General features: G+C 37.2%; 1 protein-coding gene across 7 annotated transcripts in view; it reads left to right on the top strand.

Annotated features, from left to right (window-relative positions):
• LOC107100982 (ephrin type-B receptor 3-like) overlaps positions 1–24,211 on the top strand; it is a 63,905-nt gene that overhangs the window by 4,538 nt on the left and 35,156 nt on the right. The window lies entirely within an intron of this gene.

The following is a 24,211-nucleotide window of genomic DNA, read 5'->3' on the forward strand; positions in this document are numbered from 1 at the left end:
CCTCTTTCTGTATCATGAAACTCTTTTAGCCATGCAGTTTGTACCCTTTTTGTTTGTTTTACATTATCTTTATTACACACCGAAGCTACTTACAAGTACTTTCAAGAGTCCATATTGTACATTTCAAATAATCACCTTAGAAACAAGACACTTACCGGTACTGTTATACCGATATCTATTTATTTCATTAGATTGAAAGCCTAAATGAAAGAGAGAAAAAAAAGACATGAGAGACAACAACTGTGCCAGTCTGTCATCCTCGTCAGTATCTCATCAAACTGACCTCGGAAAGGGATTGGAGCCAGTCGTTGGGTCATATGCTTTAGGCTGACGCCATGTTGAACAGATGCACTTTGACTTAGATTCAGATTGGCGTATGGGGCATTCTGGGGGAAAATGGAGGAGTGCATGATGACATTTCGAGGAGCTGGGGCGGGGTTCTGTGGGAGAAGCACTGTGGTGACGGCGGGGTTTGTTGGGCAGATTTGGGTCATAGGCTTGTAGATTAGCAGCAGAGTTGACAGACTTTCTGGAACCAGAAGGTGTGTGGGGAGCACGTAAGATAAACTACCGGTTGTTCATGACCTTAATAGCAATTTCTTTACATTTAAATTTTATATGTAACTAATCTGTCACCACCATCGATGGGCATCCATGCACCCAGGAAAGGATGTCAAAGAAAGGGCAAGGAGAGTAGGCAGTGAGGAAAAAAAAAGTTGAGCTTACTTTTACAGCTTTAAAACAAAACTAACTAAAATTCTGACTCAATAATTTTTTGGCTGATAAAGCTTTAAGTCTTAGTGATAGAATTTTCCATCTTGCATGTGCCATAGGTAATAGCGTTACCTAATACCTCAAGTTTTTGTACACACTCCTAGTTAATTTTGCTGAAAGAGTCCTCTTCCACTTTTTGTTCACTTACAAGTCCGGAACATATGGCTGCTTGAGGATATTTTAGATTGTGAAGAAGGGTAGTTCCTCTAAATACAGGAAAACAGGCTTTAAAGTTTTTTTTTGTGTTTTTTTTAACAGTGTCCTGTCTGGCAATGTGGCAATAAGAATAATTGTCTTGATGCCAAAAAGAGCCCAACATGTTTTACTTTCACAAGTGTAGCAATAAGGCAATTGCCATACTGCTCCACTTGTTTCATGCATATAAATTGCTTTATTATAATTATGCAGGGAGTTTTACAGTTTATATGGACACTGCAATGTAAATAGAGCAGAAAGACAGAAGAAGAAAAAGGAAAAAAGAAAAAAAAAGACAAAAGATGAAAGTTAACGAGATACAGGAACACAGTCAATTAAATATGCAGTGTACATTGACTCTTTTAGAATGATCACAAAACAAATGGAGTAAAAATATACACTAGAGTTCTAATTCCGAGTGGGACTAAATGCACTTTTAAAGTCTTAATTTAACACTTCAAAATTGACTGTGTTAGCAGGTCTGTTAACCAGTCCAGAACTATCTGGCAAACTCAGCGGATAGACAAACTAATTAGTCACTTATTACCAGGTTGCTACAATTGCGTTACTTTATAAAGAGCAACAAGTTTTACGCTGTGAAATTTGTGCCATTAAAATATGTAAGTTTTATTTTTTAACTTTTGCTTAAATTAATATATTAAAATCTAAATAGAAATAAATAAATTATGGAGATTAAATGACTGTAATATTATTTTTATTCATGTTATTAGTAGTCTTAATAATTATTGTTTGCGTTGGATAATTAAACAGATTTTTTTCTTATGTCTTCTTTTGAGCATTCTGTAAAAATTTTTAAAACTTTTAATAGTAATCATGCTGTCAGATTAAATCTCATGCCTTTTTACAAGTAGTTTATTTTTGCATTTTTAGAGACTTAAAAGTAAACTTTATGTTCCTACAACAGCAGAGTATTTTTTTTAGGTAATAATCTGGTTTATCTTATTACCATTCATACTCCTGTATATTGTAATGAGTCTTTCCACTAATCATTAAACCAGTTGTCTGCTTAAATGGACGGATTCATCCCTGATCTATTTAAAACTTATCTTTTACTGTGATTAAACCTTGACAAACCTAATTACAGCTAGATTTGTCATTTATAGCTTCCTGAAAATATAGCTTTATACCACTTGTCACTATGTATATATTCACTCTCAGTAGTTTAAAGAGGCATCAGCTGTATGAGAGTGACTTCCTAAACAGAATTTCCTCTTGAAGCACTAAAAATTTCTTAGTATGTATACAGTTTTTATGGCCGCTTCATTTGTGTGACATTTGTTTGGGAAGTCTATCCTGGCATTCAACAGAGGGGCCTTGTGGGATGGCACGTCTTTGACACCCACTGTTGAGAGCAAGCGAAGGGGGGGTGGGTGGGTGAATCTCTGGGCCTGCCCACCACGCACGCACACAGTCACTCACTCACCCACTCACCCACACATACACACCGCTGCTGTTTGCAGGCAGTCAAGCAGAACGACTGAGACAGAAAAAGAGAGACACAGACATGAGGAGTGAAAGAGAGCCAGGGAGAGATTGCAGGGAGAGCAAGATGGGTGGTACGTCTAAACAGACTGTGTTTATTGGACGGGTTATGTAGATAGGAGAGTGTTTTTATCTGTGTGTATCATTGGGGTTGCAGTGTGTCTGAGTGTCAAGTGAGGAGGATTAAAAAAATATGTAATATGATAACTGCACAAAGAGATGGATATATACCATCTTGGCATTTATAAAAAAAAAAATCTGTTTTAGATAAAATCAGTAACTTTTTTTTACAGCTGTAGATAATCCATGCAGAATTGGTTTGAAAAAAAAAAAAAACACTTTAGGAATTGCATTTCTCACATGTGTTTATACTTGGTGCGTGTGGGAAAAATATTAAAGTATTTGACTTTTCCCCCATAATGCTACACACTGTAGCTGTGTAGGTTTTTTTTATTTTTTATATAAACTTTTAAAAGGTCCTTCTTGAGTGTGTAAAATAAAATATGTGGCTAATTTAGACAAGTTCCTTTCTTTAGGTTCTCACCGAAATATATATAAATGGCTTTCAAAATACTGGTGAAATGTTCAGCACAATATAAATGGCCGGCAGAGTTTATGTTTTATAGCCCCTGTCTGCACCGGATGCTCATGAAGTCCAGCTGAGATTACCATGTGTCAAACTGTCCAGATTATTAGTGAGTTAGTACCTGCTGAGACGTGTACCCACACCAAACCCACGCCCCATGACCTCAGCCCACAGGCCATGACTGGATCCCAGCATGGATTATTTTTAGCCGAACTTTACGTCACTTGGCAATCCTTGATCTTCAACAATATTCATAAAACAATCAGTCTCCCCAGGGGTTCATACAGTTTCAGCTGTGAATAGAAATACTATTGAAAGACTATTGAAATGACTGTGCAGCTTACCACAAACTATTGGCAAGTACAAGAAAAAATATGCATACTACTCAGACTTTTCCACATTTTTATTACCTTACAACCACAAAATGTAATATATTTAATCAGTATTTTATACGATTGAACAACAGAATGTTGTTTATGATTATGAAGTGAAAGGAAATTTTCAAATGTCTTTTTTTTGTTACTGACCAGCTTCCCTGTGGCCATTAAAGCAAAGGCTCCCCTCACAATAATGCTACCATCACTAGGTTTCACCATGCAGATTGTGTGTATGAGGTGATATCCTTGTGATATTGTTTCATAATTTAACCCTGATTGAACATTTTTCAATCTACGGAGTCTACTGTGTTGCTTGGTCTCATTAATGCTCCTTGTTCCGTAATTTTTTCTTGCAAGCCTCTGCGGTCTTCAGAGAACAGCTGTAGGTAATAAATTAAAGTCCGCAAGAGGAAGGATCTATTTACTGATTAGTTGAATTCTGAAGGACATTGGTTGCACTGTTATTTCTCAGGCATCATAGCGAGGGGGCTGAATATGTATACATCTCTCATATTTCTTAATGAATGCCAGCTATAATAAAATGTTGAAGGGGTATGAATTCTTGCTCGGCACTTTATACTGTTAAAATTTTTACAATTGGAGAAAGCTCAAAGCACAACCACAGCGCTATGTTATGGATGTGTGCTGGACTTCTCTTTAGCATCGCTTCCAGCCTGCAGATGAAGGTTTTGCATGTTGCCGAGAACAGACACATGACAGCTATTAGGGTGTGTGACACAGAATCAAAGGGTGGAGCTCAAAAGAGTAGATTTCTTCTTGGAGCAGCTTTTCCAGCTCAGTTTCTCCTCCTACCGTTTCTTTACAAGCCTCCAACTCTTGTAACAAATTTCTGCCAACGAAGCAGAAAGAAATCTTTGATATTTTTCTTTAAAAAGGGCCTGTTACATCTGTGTGGAGAGTGGACACAGCTGTAAAACACTGAGCCTCTAGGGGAGGGGGGGCAGGACAGGAAAGACTGCATTACCTGGTTTCAGCCTTTTCTGGTGTTGTTAAATTTAAGGAAAGACAAGCAAAGGAAATAGAGCAGAGAAAAGCGAGAGCCTTTAGTTTAATTTTACCATAGCTGGGTGGGAAATAATGAGACATTTTGAAGTATCTGGCCTTGCACCAGACCTTCTTCCTTTAAAAAAAACCGAGAAGCACCTTTTATCAACTCTCAATTATTCTAAATTCATCCTCTGTGTAATTGTTACTACTTCAAAGTAAAATCTCTGAAAACAACTGATTGATGACAACTCCAGAGGGAGCATATTTCCCCTCAAAGTAGATTTTTTTTTAATCTATGTGATTTTAATGACTCAGGCTGTATTATATTTTTGTGGTAAATTTCACCCTACTGTACCATCTCTTATTCTTAGTATTTTTTGTGTTTGTGTGAATCTGCAAGCTCCAACTTGCCTGTCACTTTTCTGCTGGTACACCCGATTTCCCCAACTGAGAGACATTAAAGGCTATCTCTATTTTTATTACACCAGGTTCTGCCATACTTCTTATCTTCAGTGTCAAATTCACTTTTCACTTGTGCTTCATCTGTACTTTAAAAGACCTTCAGGGAAGAGAAATGCCCCCTTTCCAGCAAAACAATTCTGTTACTTTTTATTTATTAATTTTTTTTTTACTTGTTTTTTTCCCTTTATCATCCGAATTATCCAGCACACCCCAAACACACCTCTCTGCTCAGCTGAATCTTGGCAAATTTCAGAGGTGTCAAGATCTGTTATATGCAACTGTTTTTCAAGTATTTACTCTAAGAAACAAAGTAATTTTATGGTTTTAGCATATGTACTGCATTAAGGACAGTGTAAAGAAGAGCACAGCACCTTTTTTAGAAGGAAAGCATTTAACAAGGGCAATGCAGCAAATGTGGAGGTGTTGCTTTTTATCCTGGTTACCAGCACCTCTCCTTTTGTCTTGGTTGTAAATACCAGACTAAAGCCATATAGTCTGTTTTCAGCTGCAGAAACAGGTCGAAAGGATTTGCCATCAGTGTTATATGGGTTCAGAGCTGTTAAAAGACTGTTTTCTATCAACAACTGAATTAGGAGTTTCCCATTGCCTTGTAGTATTCCTAACATTCAACTATTTTCTTTTTTTCATTTTTTTCTTGTAACAGCAGGATGCAGGGATCAGCAAAATATTTCAAAAAAGGGTGGTGTGTTTACCTTTTAGCAAGATACCCACCCAAGAATACATCCAGGTGTAGAATGGAAAGACTAAGTGAAAGTTATACTAAACCTAAAACTCGACAGAAAAATCTACAAATAGGTTCTTCATCCAAACCAACTGAGCCTTAACGACGTTTTGAAGAACAACTGCATTCCTCAGAAGACAGGATGCTGTAATTGCAGTGAAATATATACCTCAGGGTGGCGATATACAAATACTGTAAAAATTAAAAAAATGTATTTGAATTTTATAAACAATTTGTAACTCATACATCTTTAGTATTTAGATTTTTTTTCACTGTCACTATTTTTCTTAGATGTGATATATCTTTGCTCCAGTTTTTTTTTTTAGACATAAAATACATTAGGCCAAGTGATAATGCTGGCATATATCGATTTACCCCCTGCCTCTTTTTCAGGTCAGACCATAAACAGCTTCTCTTAACCCCTTTTATGTCCCATGGAAGTCCGTTCTGACCTCCTATAGCTCCTGAAGGCATGCCTAAAACAAACGAATATTAACAGATGCATAACTGCCTATCTCATCCACACCAATGTATGCACAAATTACCTCCAGACAGTACACATGCATTCAGACCCCTTCCAAATGCTTACCCATACACACTTTTTTTAGGGCCAGAATGCATATCCACAGTCGTTTAGCGCTCTGCTAATGAATCAATCAGCTGGCTCCATTCTTTTTACTTCTGTCAGACCCAATCGATCAGGCTCTTTCCCCCTGCCTTGCCAGAGCAGCAATGGAGCTTGAAGATTGAGAGAGGATGAAGGGGTTTGAAACATCTTGGTAGTTCAAAGACCCTCTCGTTTTCTATTTGCCTTCGTTTCACATAAATGTGAGTTAAGTAGCAGTGTGTATGTAAAAGTGTAGCCTGAAAGAGAGAGTTTAGATTAAAGAAGATCATACAGGATATTTCTGAAGATTGTAGCAACGTCTGAACTCAATAGCAGCTTTAAAAATTTTTGTGACCTCTTCAGTAACCCACCCTCTTTTTGAGTGTCAATTTCTGATTTGGCCAACCCAGTGATGTGTGCGGTCGTTCCAGCTCTCTACATGCTCCACATCTACACTCAGACTCAAAGTCAAAAAGGTTATTATAGCGCCTTTAGTGGACGTGTGCATATGCATGAGCCCATACAGAGAGGAAAATTTAGTTATGGATTTTTAGATCTCAAAACACTTTTTTGAGCAAACTTTTGAGTTGAGTGTATAAGAGAAGGTGAGAGAGGCGTAAATAGTTAGCAAAACAGTAAAAATAAGAAAGCTATATAAAGAATTTTGAAGGCTGAGGTTGTGAGATCTTTTTTGAGCAAAGGAACTTCTCCACAGCTTAATACCGACGCAGGTGTCTTAACTTTTGCTTTGACATAATGAAGCTACCTGCCATGTGGTAGGATTTAAAATGTAAGATTCACTGTTCTCCATCAATGCCTTTTACTGACTCCTAAAAGCTGTCTATATCTTTCACAATTATGGTGTTAAGAAATAATTGGTGCAGGCTTTGATCCAGTATATACAGAAGTTGTGGTTCTTTCAGCAATCCATTCATCCTCTATACTTTTTTAATCCTTGCAGGGTGGTACAGAGCTAGACCTTATTTTAATATATTGTGGTGCATGAGAGATGTGAAAACTACCAAAGGTTTCTTGTCCGTCACAGTTTTGAGACAGAACAAAGGATAGACCGATGAGGCAAAACTTATAAGCTGAAAATAAGGCAGAAAGAGCAAGAGGGCACACTTTTCCTCTTTGCCACAGAGTTCAATGGTAAATGGTAGTTAAATGTTTGTGAAATTTTAGGCATTAGTGAACATAATAATGACATTTGTTACCAGAAAATATATAGGCTTTTCCAGATAGTAATCTTTTAAATAGTCTAGAACTTAGGCAAAATGTCGGTTATTAGGTTAAAGTTTAAAGAGATCTCATAGACATTTCTCAAGTGAGAAGACTTTCTTAAACTGTCAGTTCTGATTGATCCACACGATTCCTTCCTCTGTCTATATTAAAATACCAACCCTGACAGTAAACTGCTTGCAGGCAGGTGCTATTGTTGTAGTGTAGTACATAATTAGATCCTCAGTGTCAGTACACATCTGCCTGTTTTATGTCTGGAGAGGAAAGCTAGCAGCTCAAAGCTATGGAATATGTATATATAATTTCCACGCAGTCTATTGACTGCAATTGTATCCTTTATCTTACGAAAGCCAAATGGTGCTCAGTATACAGGAAATGGAAACAAAAGGAAAGGAGGTTCAAAGAGCGATACTTACATGACAGGTTTGGTGTGTGCTTTTATTTCAACTTGTCATTGTCACCCTGGGCTTTTTTATAAAAAAAAAGCATTCCTTACCTGTCAGTTTGGACAATGTGAAAGATTAGTGTGGTGGAAACGGTTGCAAAAGAGACAACAAGTAGATGCGTCTCGGTTGGCTGTAACTTAAGATGTTGCTTTAGGTGGCCAAGGGTTTCTAAGTGTGAGTTGCATGGAGGTCTTGGTTTTAAATATTGAGCCAAGCGACTTAGAGTATGAAAACAATCGAAAAGCACATGAAAGTGCACGCAAGAACACAAACAGGGGTCAGATAACCCCAGGCCAGATGGGAATGCTTGAGCAAACATAGGAAGGTGTAATGTGTGTGGTGTGTGGGTAGGGGGGGTTGGGTGTAAGTTACCGGTAGTGTTTATGGCTACAGCGTCAGACGCAGGTATACAAAAGCACTGTCTTATTTGACACTTTTTGCCTTTGAAAATCCTTAGGGGTTCAGGAACTAAAAGGGTGGTGATAATTAGAAATTCAGTTTAGCATGCTATCAATCAATCCCGCATAGACAGACAGTATTGCTGCCTATTGCCCATCCTTAAACCAGATTGGGTTGGTCTCATGGGATTCACACCCTTTTTCACGCTTTGTTAATTAAGCGACCAAGCTGCCCTTGCACTTACTTATTTATGAATCTTGGCTTCGACCCATACTGAACCCCCCCTACCCCCAACTCCCAATTAGTCTCTCACTAATGGCTCTGCTTCCAGACAATTTTAAGAACCCTATTTTGTCGATGCACAACACCAAAGTGTAACACCCAATTTGACCTTGACGTTACACAACTTATGCTGCCTGGTGTTGTGTTTCTGTACTACTGGATAAAGTGCCCCCACATGGGATAATGAGGCCACACTTAGAAAAAAAAAAATCAATTTCCATTGCCATCTGTTTGAGTCACTCTTCACCTTTTCCCAAGAAAAGAGCAGAGCAGCCTGAATTTGAATAACTAAGTATTTCTTTTCTTTTTCAGAAACTTAAGTTTTGTCTAAATTAAATAATCTTTTTAACATTACCATCATTTATTACTTCATACATTTATGGATTATAAACATAACTTTTCAATAACATGACACTGAGTCTATAACCAACCCCATAGCTACAGTAGTATGTTTTTTTGTTTTTTGTTTGTTTTGGCATGTGTGGTGAGGTTTTGAAGTCCCATCAACAGTGGTACAGAGTCAGACATATAGACTAAAATCTCCAAGGATACGATTGTATTCTTGGCCTATTTAAGTGACTTATTGGGTCAAAGCTGATCCACACCCTGTGGAAAGAGCTTTACTTACCGGTACTCTGCTTGTCCCCACTTGAATCAACAAACCTTTACCTCAGTCTGGTGTACCCCCCCTAAGGTTGTGAGCAAAGGGCACTACTGAGCTAAACCCATCTTAGTACATACTCATGGATGAGTTTATACTGAAAAACTATTTAATTAATTCTGAAGATAGCACTACTTTAGATAAATGTAAAGATAGTGTGGGATAGTTAGTGACACTCTGCTCCCTTTAAACTACCAGACATAGTTAAACATCAATGAAGACTGAATTATACATTAGTGGTGATGGCTTAAACTTTATCTATAACTACCGGCATATATATCTATATCTATATATATAGATAGATAGAGATATATCTATCTATATATATATATATGCAATGTAAATTTTGAATATTTTATTAGTGATTGTGTTAAGTTGCAGCCGTACTATTTTTTTAGATTATCCTTGTGTTCTTACATTTTTTGATGAACACCTAGCATCTTGGATTGAGATCAACACTGATGCATGAAGATGCATTTTAATGAAAGATGAGGAAAATAGTAGTTTTTTGGCTTGGGATTGCTGGACATCCCTATTTGAAAATCTATAATGATAAAGTTAGGCCCTCTGTATATGCCTTGATAAGCCCTCTGTGTGAATTCTCTGGATTTTAGGTCTTTGTTCCCATGCACTTGGACATATGTAAGTGTATATATGCTACGTGTTTCTATATCAGTCTTTGTGATAGAGACTAACTGCGGCTTGATTTATTCCTTCTCTCTCCTGTGTTGCTGTCTGCGGCTGACTTGTGTGTCATGCCAATGCACAGAGGTCTTTATGTAATTGCAATGTGCCTCTGAAAGCCCCCTGCCATATGGACCCCAACAGCCTTGGATCTCTGTCTGTCCATCCGTCAATTACTTTTAATTGCTCAGAGCCAGCATTCTGTGCTGTGGCTATCTACTGAGGGGTTTCTCCATAGGTTAAATACATTAATATGTAATAAGGTTTGGGATCCCACCAGTCCCTAACCATGGGAGTAACGAGCTAAAGCTGAACTAAAAACAGGTAGTGTAGGATAGCCAGGACTATAGTCTGGTTTCCGCATTTCTGCCAGTGTGTGCTCCTAGTAATGTATATTATTTTCACCTCGAAAATGTATGTGATTATTTAGTATTATGAACTTAAAAACTGAAAAAAAGAAAGAAAAAATAGCTGAAATATAAACAACCCCAAATATTGTCTTATTGTTTTAACTGTTTTTAACTCAAAATATTTGCATATTCACATTCTTATTTGTGATATATGTTACCTTGTTTTCTCTGAATATTGCAAATAACACTATTTATATATTTTCTTCCACCATAAAATACACATTACTCCAGGAATGCTTGTACTCACCATTCCCACCTCCTATGCAGAGAAAGCAGGCTCTAGCTATGCTGAAATTTGCTAAAGGTTTCTAAATGATATAATAATTTCTGGACATTTTACTGATGGTCCATAAAACTATTTGGCTACATATTGGTCCTTTACAGATAATTTTAGCTGCTTAAGAGGTAAGGTCCATTTGTACAGAGAACATCTAACAAGTCATTACAGCAGCCAAGTGTGAGATTAATTAACTCAACAGTGATTAAGGACAGACGCCCAGCAGGGAGAGGAGAAGATATGCTGTGATACACAACAGCCACTCAAAATAGACCAACATTATTAGTAGAATCAACCTTTACAAAAAGGTACTGTTGAACAAATGTTTAGAGTCATTAAGTTCTCCTTCGTTTACCTTAAATTTATGTCGCAAAATAGTAAAAAAAAACAAAAAAAACTTTTTAGATCACTAACATATGTTTTAAAGCCTGCTGTGATATTAAAATACTAAACTCTTAATTTAAACTTAGCATACAGCTGTTTATGTCATGGAATTTAAACTGTTGCTAATGTGAAGAAGAAAAAATTAAATGTTGGGTTGCCAACATGTGCAAAAAGAAGCTCCAGTCTAGAGGTTTTGCAGGGCAAAACCATTAGGTACTCCAGTTAAAAGTTTAAAAGGTGGTTAGTTATTTAAAGCCAAGAACCCCACATCAAAGAGGAAAGAAATGATGGAGATAAATGGGAGCGGTAGCCATATGTGTAAAAGGGAGAGCCAGTTATAAAAGTAGGAACAAAGAGAAACAGAAGGATAAGGGAGGGAGGATTTGTGAAAGAGAAAGGAAAGAACCATGCGTTTACCTTTGTAGTTTTACTGATTAAAAAAGGATCAAATGTGGAAGAGTAAACTGGTAGCTTATTATATTTCTGCTACATTGCATTGCTGTGTGCCCTATTAATAAAATAATAAACAGGGGTAGACGAAAAGAGGGCACTCGTATACAGTTACAGTATGGGTGTGTGCGTTTAAGAACACTGACCAGGCTGGTTGCATTCTTTTCTCAAAGTGCCCCAGTCTCCCTTTTGTTTTTGGTGTCTCAAAGGCTAATGGCACGGAAAGCAAGTAAGGAATGACAATTCTATTGCCTTAAAAAGATGTAAGAATAATCAGCCAGCCAGAGTTTGCACGTCATCGGTTCCTCTTATCCGTTCTTTAGAGAAAAAAAAAAAGGACAAAAGAGTTGGGTTGTGATAATATTTATGTAATCACAGGGTGGAGTATAATTACTTACCAGCTAAAATTTCCCACCTGGAATCTTTTTGAGGTACAGATAAAAGATGGCTTACCTCTAAATTAAAATAACTATTAATGAGAATTGCCTTGATAATTATCCTGCAACATTAAGTCATGCTTACTCACTAAGCCACTGGGAATCTCTTACAAGGTTTATTTTAGTTTAGTGGTCTATGCTGGCATAGACTTTAACTTATAATGTTTGTACAATTAAACAGATAAAACTCAATGTATTTTTTTTTATTTAGCATTCAAATTATTTCATGTTGACTATCTCAAAGTAATTAGAAGCCACTGGCATGTGGAAATATGGACCACCTCGGGGCTTTGCCCCTTGCTACTGTTGCAGGGGGCAGCTGTTCCGGGAGGAACAGGAAGTTGCAATCTTTTATTAGATCTATCCGAATTATTGCACAATGCTCTGGATGTACACTGTTAGGTGATCCAATATTTTGGCAGACGGCTGTGTTAACTGAGAATGAATTAAATAAAACAATGGTCGAGGATGCAGAGGCAGAAATATGCCAAGAGAGAGTCAGAGAATGTCAAAGCCATGTGTTTGTGAAAGACTCCATCTGTAGAAACAGAGTGACAAAGCTTTGTCCTAAGCCCCCTTTCTTGTGGTGTTCAGCTATTCAAAAATCTCTGGCTTTTATTCAATGGATTTTTCCAGTTCTTTCTAGGCTACATCCCGTGTGAAAAAGTCGGCTTTGTATGTGTGTGTGTGTGTGTGTGTGTGTGTGTGTGTGTGTCTGTGCCTTAATAACATGTCTCATTTTTTATTTGTATTTATTGAGCATAATGTGTATGACTTTGTATGATGTAAGTATATAGCATCAGTGTGTGTGACTCTTTGTTTGGGTTTTGTTTGTTGAGTCAGCCTTTGCTGACACACAAAACAGTCTGAAACCTGCTATTAAAACAATTGCAGCAGCTACTCACACAATCCAACTGCGCAGGCGGCACATAAGAGATTCTCAAACAAAAACTGCGTATTAGTTGCATGTTTATGTTTCCTTTTACTTTTGAGATGCAGTAATCAGCAGCTTTCAGCCAAGCAAATACTGATTCACAGGGGTGGATGTGCACGTACACATGCAAGCACAGCTTTCAGCAGCCATGAAACGTTTCCATTGCAATTTATATGGAGATCCCCTAGGACAAGTTAGTGCTATCAGCTTCATGTTCTAGTTTGGCCTGGGAGGCTGTGCTTCCATCTTCCAAACAGTCTTTTATTAAAGCAGTTGAGCTGTTATGAATGGATGCAGTGGAGCAAGGGAACACAGGAGAAGATGGAAAAAAAGAGAAAACTGGAGAGAGGCAAGAATAATTGTGAATAACTGAGGAAAGGACAGTGGTGATGCAGACAATGGCACCCTGAATTCCAGTAAAGTAATGTGAAGAAACAGTTACCAGCAGGCTGCCAGCTGAATGCACACACCATAGCCAGACAGAAGCATGCAGGGAGCACTGTGGACATCTCCCAAAGCCTATGCATGTCAGCACTCTGAAATGCGGTGGAAGGGAGTGCAGGAACTGTGGGAATACAAGAGACTGTGTATAGGCTCTCCAACCTCCTTCCTTTTCTTTCCTCTGTGTTCTCTCTTCCTTCTTTCTCCTTTGTTACCTCACCCACCTGTTGTTCATTCCACCGCTTCGGTTTTACACTTTTGTTCCACCTTCGTCCTTTATTTAGAAAAGCCTATTTTACTCTTTTTTTTTCAACTTCTCTGTTTTTTTATTTATTCTTATTCCTCTGCTTATTTGTGTTCCTCATCTATTGCATTTGGGAAATCTGCAACAGCCATACCCAAAGCTGGGGATAAGTGTCTCAATGTTTTTATCTTTTCATATGTCACTGCCTAAACATATTGGAAAAAAGTGCTAAAAGTGCTGTTTGTGTAAATAACTTGTGTGCCTTCATCTAGACAATATCAAAAATCCATAATCTTTATGCACTATACAGTCGGTTTTAGCCTGTAACTTTTTGCTGAGAAGAACTTTAAGCTAAAGATTACATTAGCTTAATAGCTTCTAATCTGGACTTAACTAAAGGGGCACATTTTTTTATATTGCATTATATGCAAATCTTAACTCAATTACATCATCTAATGATTTGTTCAGTGCATCAGATTATTTATAACAGTAAGAGATCCACTGAAAGATGATTAATGTCAAAACATTGTTAAAGCACTAGAATGTATTAAATTGTTCCACCAGGTTCATTATATAGGCATAAAGAAAATAAAAAAAACACAATATATGAAGCTGATGACAAATTTGTAAAAATACAGTTTATGACTTGAAAATTAAAATCAAAAAGTTTTTATTAACATCTGCCTATACTAATGAGAGCTTCTATAAAAGTTTAATTATTAACATTATAATTTTTCTTTTTACACTTGAGTTTTGGAGTTAGTTCAGCTGACAATTTTTCAAAAATCTTTTCAGAGAAGAGATTTTTTTCTGACTGACACTGTGGTGTTTATGTGTGGAAGTGATAAAAACAAGAAACAGAGATCATCTTTGCCCAAACCTACTTGTTCTTTCCATAATAGAACCCCGGACAAAAGTAGAGACATTTTTAAAACTACAAATACAGGTTCTCTTAGTTCATTTGTCTTCTTTATCGATTAAACTCTACTAATTTCCATAATTTACATATTTAAATATATACACTTAATGTCCAAATCCAAAGGGCATACAGTGCAAAAAAATGTAGGCTACGACTGTTTAACCTACTTCTGCTCTGAGGGATGGGGATCTGTGGAATTTATTTAATTTATGTGAACATTATCAATATCTGCTAGAAACTTGTAGCTATTAAAGCATTTTGATGGGAATCAAAAACTGTGAAGTCAGGTTTAAAAAACAAAACAAAACAGGAAATATTAAAATTATTTCAGTTTAATCACTTATCTGTGGTACAGAATTAGGGCTGGGGTCTTTTCTTTTCACAGAAATGTTGCTTAATATCTCATCGTTAAAACTTAAAAATGCTGTATTTGTTTTTGCAGCAGTCATTCTTTGTCCATATCCTTTAGTATTAGGCATGGAATCACTTTCAGCCAGGGAGAAAACATTTTTTATGTCTTTGTCTCCTTTGAGAAGTTATAGTGGATACGGTAGATAATAACATGTTTTCATTCATGGACTAAGGCACGGAATCTCCATCACTCTGGGCCGGAAGAGATTAAGCTGAGGTGTCAGGCCAAATTGAGCCCTGACAAAACCCATGTCGACTGACATGATATTCTAAATTTGACTTGGAGGGTGTTAGAAAGAGGACGTGACACTCACCTGTCACGGGTTTAGCTGCTCCACTAATACCTAGACCCCCCATGTGATGTAGAGGTGGGAGGTAAAGACCTACACTGATATGCAAGTGCAAGCAAACATCGGTATTGTATATGGATACCATGCACTGACCTATAATTTAGTATTTGATCATGACGTATTTTGAACAAGACTGCTGTCTAAGTAAAATGGTATTAGGACTGATTAAATAATTGTCTTTCCTTTTTAATTTTTTTTTTTTACATTTTAGGCACATGGTTTTTATTATTCTTATTAGTGCCTCAGATAGTTCTTATCCTATCAAAAAATTTTGAATTTTATTTGTTCAGTAATGCTCACAATATTCCATCCGTCTGTCCATCCATAAGCCCATCCGTCTGTCCATTCATCCATTTTAATAGTCTATGGATTTTTAGGCTACATAACTTCTACAAGCTTCTAAGATTTTGGATATATCCTTTATCAAATGACCTTCTTGTATAATGTTTTTCTAAATTAGTGTAATTTAAAGCTTTACTTTTGTTATCTTGCTGTTTCGTCTGGGATAAATTGCCCCCAAGCAAAGCTATTTCACTTTTAAAAACAAAAGAATGCTTTTATGAAACATGTATCTAAATAGGTGTAAAAGGTTAAGATGGTGAAAGGGTTAAGAAAGTAGAGTCGTCTCAGTTGCTTGTTAGTTTGATGTGTTGAGAGTTCTTTTTTTCCTAAATGCTTAGAATCAGTACCTTTGTGTATTGAGGTCTATTAGTGTGACTGTGTTTGCTTTCCATTTATCTATTTTTAGCTATATTGTGTTTTAGATAGATATTCCCTGCAGTGATTCTCCTCCAGGGAGACAGAACTGAAAAAAAATCAACAACTGGAGTGAAACCAACCCCCCCATATTGGACTACTACACACAAACAGAAACAGACAAATTGCTTCATACACACAAACACCCACAAAGCTTGACAATGAGGTTGGTATTTCCATATGCAGATCTTCAAGGTAAAACCGAACCTGCTACTCACTTGCTTGTTTGCATTTTTCAGTCGTGGTTGGCTGAGTCATCAGCCAGGAAATTGAATGATTCCATCTAGGCATCTCACGCAAAGGCGCTCATAGATTAGGATGATGCTGCATGCTCGTATACATTCAATTTATAAGCTTTATGTCTCCTTTTAACAAAGTTTACTGTTGGCAATTGAGGTTTAGTTTTATTGGAATAAGAAAAAAAGACCTTGGACTAAATTATAAAATGTTGTAAAAGTCAGAGGGAAAATAAGCAAAGGCTTTCCTGGATGAATGTGAGTTTAAAGCAAAAAAAAGTTTCATTTATGGAAAAGTTTGAGGCAATACTTTCCATGTTGGGTGATATAAACAATCCATGGCTCTACAGAAATCTGGTGTTGTGCCCATTTCCTGGGGTGGTTAAACACAGGCAGACTTTATGTCCTTAAAGTAATCATTTCAAAATGAGGAACATGTCTTTCCACAATGACTTTGCGAACCTAAGGTGCAACGAACCAGAACTTGTTACATTATAATGAAAGGTACCCATTTATTTTAGATATTTAATTCGATATTTCAATATAACAAAACAGATAACTTCGTAATTCTGACATAATGAGAGGCTAAAAACCCGTCTCACCTCATGAATCCAGAATTAAGTAGAATTCTTCTCTCCAGCTTGATTTGCGCTTTATCATAATAATCCATCACTTGAGTTTAAAAGTAATTTTTTCTCCTAGGTTAAAGCAACATAAGCACTAAGCAATCTTTATTTCAGGGAGAATTCAGCAAAATCTGGAGCAGAAGTAGTTCAGATGCCATACAAGAATAAATGGCCACCGTTCCACAGTTGTAAATCCACTGGGTTGTTTCACAAAACTTTTAAATGACTGAAACCCAAAAAATCACAAGCTGGAACATGTCTGACAAAAGATAGATAGATAAAGGAATAAAAGAGAGAAGGGAAGTGGATTGTCCTTGTCATCCAGTTATGAAACACATCATTTGAAAGATAAATCGATGTTCACATTCTACTGTACTATCAGGGCAAATGAAGTACAGCTTTCACAGCACTGAAAATAAAAAGGGTTTTTTATATTGTAGCAGTCAAAAAATCGTCCTCCTTTGAAAAGCAGCAAGCTCTTTATCTTTTTCATAGACAATTATTAAAAAGAGGGAAGTTAAACACTATGTTGCAGGCTGGCTGTTTTTTGATTGGTCCTGATATTTGTAACTTTCTGCTTATAATTTATGGACCCCTCTAAACACACCAAAAAACATATGTATTTATACAGACATGCTTTTTGATAAAGCCTGAGTATAACTAAGGAAGAAAAAGAATATTTATTGAAAAATGTAGCATACAATTTGAAAACATTAGTTATGAGGAATCCAATAAATCTGGATTTTTTTGTCAGCAAACACCTGGAATTAAAAAGTGTTTTTTTTTTATCTCTAACCCTTCTGCCTTATAATTGTATACATTTACACTTTTTTTGTCTTTAGACTTTCTAGTACGATTACGTGAAACATTGTCAGAATTTTTAATCTTAAAAAGACATGCAGTGTTTAATTGTGCCATTGACATCCAAAGACTTGAAAATTAAAACTAAAAGGCTGTATATACCTGTGTAAAAAGCGCTATGACATTATTAGAGCAAAATGTATATTTTCTTTTCTCACCTGTCCTTGATTTTGATGCCACTGAACTTGAAATGTAAGATAAAAGGGGAACGAATTAACTTTTTTTTTTTTTATTGGAAGAGTCCCTATCCATATGCAGCATCATTTCTCTTAAAACTTAATGGAGATAAGGTCAGCATGTTCATTCTAAGAGTGTTAATGCTGATTTTCTTCCCCCCAAAACAACGAGATATCAATTTTAGAGCAATGTGATTATATATTAGTTATAAGGCAACTATTGGCTTAGAATTTACCGATCAAAAGTTATACTCCAGCCAATTTTTTTTTTTTTTTTTTATGAAAAGTATGCTTCCAAATCCCAGTTGTGGTATTAAAAAGTTAAAACAATTGTAAGAAAATTTATGATTTCCCCCCCCCCTCTTTTAAAACATTGAGATTCTTAAATTTTTTATATTTCTTTCAAACTTCAGTTTTTTTTCTCCCTCACAATCATGAGAAAGGAGAAAAATTAAAACAAAAGATACCTCTGTTGATCAATGGACAGATGCAAGCACACATGCTGACACACATATGTTCGCTCACACAGACGCACACCTGGTTCTTTAGACAGCTGCCCTCAGGGCTACCTGTTTGTCAGATCCTCTGTGGGTTGTAATTAGGAGGGTGGAAGGGATGGTAGGGTGGTTGTAAAGAGAAAGAAAGAGATGAGAGGATGATAAAGAATGACTAAGAGAAAAGAAAAAAAGAAGAAAATATGGACATACAAACAAAGAGGTCTTTTCCAACAACAGCTAGTGAATTGAAAGAACTTCCTTTGAAAGAAGCTGAAACCAGATGCACATGAATATATATATACACAGGGAAATACTATATTACATAGCTTGTGTCCTTCCTGTGAACAATGCTTTTCTTCCTACATTGACACCGTTTCACTTTGATCTTCGCTGTCCAGCTTGAGCTCCAGCAGAAAAGAAAAACAAAAATAAACCGATTGTGTTTATTTATCTCTGAGTTGCAAAGTCGCTTGGTGAGAGTTTTGTTAGAAATTGCCTTTTGAGACATAATGGGCAAAGCCGGACCATAAAAAACAAACATCTAAAACAAAATCAGTGGAAAAAAACACTTCGTTTTGGTACCTTCTGGCAGAGATCTAAGCAAATTTGAGAAATCAAAACTTTGTTTATTAAGGAAAGTGAGGGCAAATAAGAGTGATCGAATGGGAACTTAATTTACCATTATCTGTGGTGTTACACTGTTAGCACACAGACACACATGGAGGATGAGTGTCTTGTTTGACAGCCATTGTTAGATGATGGACAGTGAGTGGTAGCCTAAAGAAGTGTGTGCCCCCATCTGTGTGTGTGTGCATGTGGAGGGATTGTCATGGGAGGCAAGTCTGCCTAGAAATTCCTCAGAGGAATCAACTCCTTGGCTTGTCCATGTTGCAGCCGCCAATTACCGTGTGCATATCTGTGTGTGTATTTGTGTGTGTTTGGTGGGGGGTTGAAGTAGAGGCCTTGCCTTAAAATAGAGGGGACTTTTCCTAATCATCACCCTCTGGCCCCGGACAAAGGCAAAAAGACTACTTGGACAATTTGAATTTGAATAGCATCTCTCCTCCTGCCCTCTTTTCTTCCGTGTCTGTCTTTCTCTTTTTGCCGCCTGAGCTTCACTTCACTCCTGGTAACAAAAGTGGAGCCAACAAAGATGGTCCACAAAGCAATCAGGCTAATAGCGCTAATAAGTTGAGCGTGGGGTCCTCGCTCCCAGTGTTGACACATTTCCTTGTTTCTGAGGCTAAACAGAGGGTTGAGTGTTTGGAAACTAGACTGCATAGTATTTTAATGGAGTGGCTACCCCTTGCCAGGCTGCCATTTGCTTGGTCTGTTTGACTGTAGAGAAACACAACAATGGCAAGTTGGGGAAGAGGTGGAGAGAGGATAATTAACTTGGGGAGAGGGGGTGCCTCAACGGAAGAGATTCAAAAGATGAGACATTTTAAGTGTTCAGCATTTTTTCCCCTATTGCATTATATATTTTTCATTGACAATTTTTGCATCCAGGTTACATCAGTTAATAATGACCATATTAGAAGTTTTCCAGGTTTCAAAACATTTCACTACCCCTTCCAAGTTGTCGAGGCATAAGGTGTCTTTAAATTGTCTCGTGACGGAAGCACGCTAACAAGGATTGGCATGCTAAAAAGCCCAAACTGAGATCCAAGCTTAACCCCTCACCTGTCTGCTCCTTGAGACCCGAGGACTTGTAAAAAGTCTTTACATTCCGGTCTCTCAATAATAGCTCTTCTTTTCCTTTCCTCCTTTGGCCCTTCTGTTTCTTTTTCTTCCTTTTAAGAAGTCTGCTTGTTGGAACAAAGAAATATTTGAAGGCGCTGGTAACTAGCTGTGTGTGTTCGTGTGTATGTGCGTGCCTGTGAGTTGGACGCGGCCGTAGGGACGAATGCTTCAGTGCCCTCCTCTGTTATTAGGCCTGGCCTGTCATTATGGGATTAGTCTGTAGGGGTTGGTGTTTTTGCATGCATGTGTGTGTATGTTTGTGTGTATGTGCGTGTAAGGAGCTGTTTGCTTGTATATGATCTCCCCAAGCCTGTTTGTACAACTACGATTTTTCTCACACAGGCACCAGTCACAGCATGCTGAGAAAACAAATGTCTTTACCCCCCCACCCCTATTGTTAAAGTAATCCCAGGTGCATTTGACCTCTATTATAAATAACACTTTACTAAAGCAGTCCTTAGGTTTCACAAACAGTAAGTTGCTAATTGAATAGTCTTGGTAAGCAGTGGGTGGTTGAAAAGCACTCCCCAATACACTGCTTGTCACATCCATCAATGTGCTGATAGAAAACATGAGCAACGATGTGAGCGATTTGCAAAAAAATAGGAGCAAATTAAAGAGAAGTAGAATACAAGGAGTAGAAATCTCCACTTACCTCCTAGTCTCCGCAAAGACATTGGTTTGAGTGTGCTAAAGCAGATATGCTTTTGTTATAGAAAACGGTAATATATCGACTGGTAAACCTTACCAATTATGAAATACGCCTTAAAAAGGGGAAAAAAACGGGCAAAGAAAAAAATTAAAGCAGTTCCTTATCTGGATGCTAAAGCTATTCTCAGGGGATTTGTTTTTTTTCAAAGATAGAAAACCACTAATCTGACTTATTGTGTTCTTCAAACAACAAGCATAATTGTTGTTTTTTCTCAACCCACGATTGGGCTGAGAGTTTTCTTATCACTGTATTCATGTACAGTTCTGGTGACATAAGTCTTCCAGTCTGTTGAATCTCTTACATACATTGTTGGACACATCCATATAGTAAAAACTATGCCACACAGGCCTAATGGTTTAGTGAATGGCTGAGCAGAATATGTATTTGCCCCCTTTTAGTATTATAACATTTTTAGAATAAAAATGAACTAGATCATTTGACTAGTTTTGAGGGATATTTCCCACAACACCCTCATAACCTCTTTCATAAAGCAGTCCTGTCATGAACCTGCAAAAACAAGCCCCTCTCTGAGATGCCTTTGGCATTCATAAATCACAACACAGAGCTGGCTATATACCTCACACATGTGAGCTATCAAAACTCAAGCTAGGACAGCTGAAGAGGCTTGGAGTTTGACCCAGCAGAGTTCATTTATTGCACTATACATAAAATTAGTGTCAGAGATCACCAAATTTAAATGGGAAAAAAAGCTTGGCATGTAACAGCTTATTAGTTCAGTTCAGTTTCAAAGTATAACTGCTACAAAAGGAACAAGTAGAAGACTATTATTTATAGTCCAAGTCTAAGTCTGGTTGAGTTGTATATTAACAGAAATATATACATAGTGCACAGTGCCATCCGTTGCAGTCCAGATGGGATTTTCTCTTAAATCTCACAGACAGCTTGTTGCAGTCACCAAGTGAGGTAGTCACTACTGTTAACACTTGTGGGTTGACTCCAAAGCCCTCAATGCATTATTGTGAAAAATCCACTAAGACTGTGAAAGGTGGTGAAATTCTAGATTTAAAAGGGCCTGTTTACTCTTGTCCCTTGTTTAGTTTCTATTGGCAGGTTTACATGTCCATTCATTTGATTCACTGCCTTTGCGCCATTGCTCAGAATCAGACTAACAATCATTCCTGAAATCCAATCATGAACATTAAACCAGAGAAATGATTTTCTTGTTTTGAAGAAGTTATTTTTCTTATTTGTTTCACCAAACTTTTTTTTCTCCTCCAAGTTGCCCTTCTGGTTCTTTTTCAGTCTATTTCTTTCTTCTTGTCCAGGCCCACTGGGCAACTTTCCACTGCTTTTTTTGAGCTTCTTGAGTATTATGTACATGGAAATACACTGTGTTTCATTAATCTTTCTTTGATTCGCGTTGCTGTATCATCTATATAGAATATTTCTTTCAGTTATGCACTCAAAACTCTTTTGTTCATGAGCTTTTAGTATTTTATTTTTTCTTTTCGCAATGTTCTGAATAACCTGCTTTTTGCAGATGTATAAATACACATATATTGTCGAATATTCTATAAGGAACCAACAAGCTTAATGTGTGCAGCCTACTAAATAGACTAGAAATGCACTTGTGTTTGTACAGAGAGGGGTGGGTCGTGAGGGTCAGCCAGGTTAGATGGGGGTCATCCTGTGCTTACACTTTGGCCCATTGACTCAGGATTGATGCTCCACTTTGACCACAATGCAGGGCTTTGCTCCCAATAGACACACACATAATTGCCCTCTGACACAGACACACAAAAAAGCATCCATCCATGCACACTCAGTCCCAGTATGGTGAAACAATACCCATGCACTAAAAAAGGAGGGGTTATAGAAAACACCTGCAATCCCGAATGATCTACTGCCCAGACCACAGGTCAGGGCAGTTTATGTGTTTGCTTTGCATATCTGCCTTGCTGCCACTCAGGTCTTGTTCTTTCATTCTCATCCACAGCATTGAAACCCAGTCAGCCAATGTGTTTCCCTGTGTTGTCATTTTTTTTCTGCAAAGTCAGCTCCAACACCATCCAGTGTTGCATACATATGCCCTCATTGTAACTATAAAGACCAGATAAAAGGAGTATATCATTTTCACCACACCAGCTTGTCTACCTGTTTATCCTTCAGTAATAACCACCAAATCACAGCGTGTCACAATATGACTCAGGGGAAGTTTTGCTGGTATATATGCTGACACTTTCTGAAAGACAGACACAGGTAAACTGTAATTTAGACAAGAGGGCCACAGGAGATGCATTTTATCATGTGATTTAATTGGTTGACTATTGCTATTGACTAATTTTAAGAGCAGGTTTCTAGTTTAATCCCATCTTGCTCCTTGTATATGTTAAATTGCCCTCGGACAAGACACTTAAATGCCTCCCATAATTTGTGTGTCATATGAATGTGTGTGCTTTTGTTGTTAGATTGGGTCAACTTGGCTTTAGAAGTTGGTATGACTAGAAAAACATCATATAAATTCAGTCCAAATACCATTTAAAGAGCTTTTTTCACTCCTTCAAACATTTCTTTGACTGACAACGTTTACTGCCTGGACTGGTTCACAGGGAAGCCCACGATCCATTTTCCTTAAGGGCAACAAGTCAGTATCATAAGAGATTGATGTCAAGGATGTGTAACTTTAGCTGGAACATTCTTCAACATAAGGAAAAGTTTTTCATCAGTGTAAGATGCATATCAGAAAGGCTGTCATGATATATGTCTTCTAAAAGTTCAAAAGAAAAAATGTATTTGCTTTAATACGTTTGTCCTTCCTGTATGATCACCTCTCTCTTCTGATAATGTGGTTTCTAAAAATTTAACATTTTTGAAAACCTCACTGGTTGTAAAAATAGGCTTGTGTTTTTTCCCATAGTATCAACTTCCACACAAAAGATTGTTTCTATCAAGACTGGTGAGCTATTTATAAAAAAACAAATCCTGTCTATGTGCGCCTGACTCATCAGTTACTTGTAAACTCGTCCTGTTCTGTTTACCTGGCATCTCAGTCATAAAAACGGTATATGTTAATTCCCCTTTATCTTACCAAGTGAAATACAATTTTAAAGAAAAAAATAGATCAAGAAAGATAGCTGCTGAAGTAACTTTATTCAGGATTTTCCTTTAAACATCATAAGTGAAATGAAGCTTACACTTCCTTTAATGAACAGATACAGCACAATCTCCCTTTTTTCCATAGTGTTTCATCATCTTTTACCATCATGTAGAACAGCATGGTGGTTGAGATAATAACTGTGGCTGCACACTGCGCCTAGAGCGTCAGGTAGTAAAAGATTCTACATTTATTGTCTCCCTTCCCTTCTCTAACAAAGCTAGAATCCAGTTGCCAGTAAAAATTAAAGTCCAAGGTCGGCTG

This window comes from Cyprinodon variegatus, unplaced genomic scaffold (assembly GCF_000732505.1).
Source record: "Cyprinodon variegatus isolate N-32 unplaced genomic scaffold, C_variegatus-1.0 Scaffold1040, whole genome shotgun sequence".
Taxonomy (NCBI): Eukaryota; Metazoa; Chordata; class Actinopteri; order Cyprinodontiformes; family Cyprinodontidae; genus Cyprinodon; species Cyprinodon variegatus.